This window comes from Elephantulus edwardii, unplaced genomic scaffold, assembly GCF_000299155.1.
Source record: "Elephantulus edwardii isolate Elephantulus edwardi_28Jun2011 unplaced genomic scaffold, EleEdw1.0 scaffold00442, whole genome shotgun sequence".
NCBI lineage: Eukaryota > Metazoa > Chordata > Mammalia > Macroscelidea > Macroscelididae > Elephantulus > Elephantulus edwardii.
The window spans coordinates 1020252-1021453 of NW_006400192.1; the positions used below are offsets into that span (position 1 = coordinate 1020252).

Below are 1202 nucleotides of genomic sequence, written 5' to 3' on the forward strand. Positions count from 1 at the left end.
ACCTCACACCTCTGGTTGAACACATCTGCCAGACGAGATGTAATTTTATTATAAAGCTTGATGTTGGTGCCAGGAGTAGTGGAGCCGAAATGATAGACCAGAGGAGCCTCGATAGAGAAGCCCTCTTCAACATCTGCTGGACGTTCAATATAGAGGGCACCCATGGTCCCGGGGATGGACACAGAACCTTCGCCCACATGCAGTTCCACGTAGGTGGGACGACGGCCCAATCGCACTGCATAGTTGAGCAGTAGGCGGCACACCGTGGACTTGCCCACATTGGTGGGGCCCACGACCATCACCCAGGGTCCTCGTTCTTCCTCTTTCTCTGCTTGCCTCCGCATCTGCTCCAAGGCTGTGTGGGTATTGAGGTAAAGCAGCATTGGGGTGTCCTTGGAAACATAAGCCACTTCAGTGCGGCCACTCAGCTGCACAGAACAGCCATGCCAAGTGAAAACGGCCACCTTGGCACCTGCATCAAAGGTGAATTTCTTGTTGCGCATCAATTCTGTGCCAAATATTTCTGCCATACCGGCCAGCAGCTCCAGCTGAACTGACTGAGATGCTTTCACCTCAAAGCGGAAACTTAGCTGCTGGCTTTTTGTCATCCTTGGCTTCCTCTCCCATCTTTCGTATGTAGCTGCTGAGCATGGTTGGTAGAGGCCCACAAGGCCCAAGTCTGTGGATCAGAAGTCCAGCTAGAAACCTTCCCGACGTTGGTGGCTCAAAGTTTGAAGAATCCACGATCAGTTGTTCAGATGTCAGGCTAGTTGCTGCAGAGGCTGACCGATCCAAAATATGACAGCTGCTAGCCCAAGTCAATAGGTCAAATGGATCCAGACAAACGTAGTAACCACACAGAGTGAAGAGCATAACAGCTTTACCCAACAGTTATATGGAATCCGCGGAGGGAGACCATGCCCCCGAGGAAATACCCTTTCCATTGATTGGCTGCTCGTAATAAATCTTATCATGGAAAGTAGTCTTGCATCCGATCTCCTCAACAGGATTGTTGTTGTGTAGGAATCAGGACCCACCCATTTTTGACCCTAATTGAGTTTTCAGAGGCAGTAAATCTCAGCAGAGGAGATTGTTCATTGGTCTCCCTTAGGGCAGCTGGTGGATTCAAACTGAATAACTTTGCACTGGTAATTCAATTGCCCTGAGCCATCAGAGCTCCCTCCCTAGGCCCAGTGGATTAT

The 1202-nt window shown here is 50.2% G+C and overlaps 1 pseudogene; it reads right to left on the minus strand.

The window, feature by feature from the left end:
- LOC102852779 overlaps positions 1-627 on the minus strand; it is a 27759-nt pseudogene extending 27132 nt beyond the window's left edge.
- Positions 628-1202: the final 575 nt, after the last annotated feature.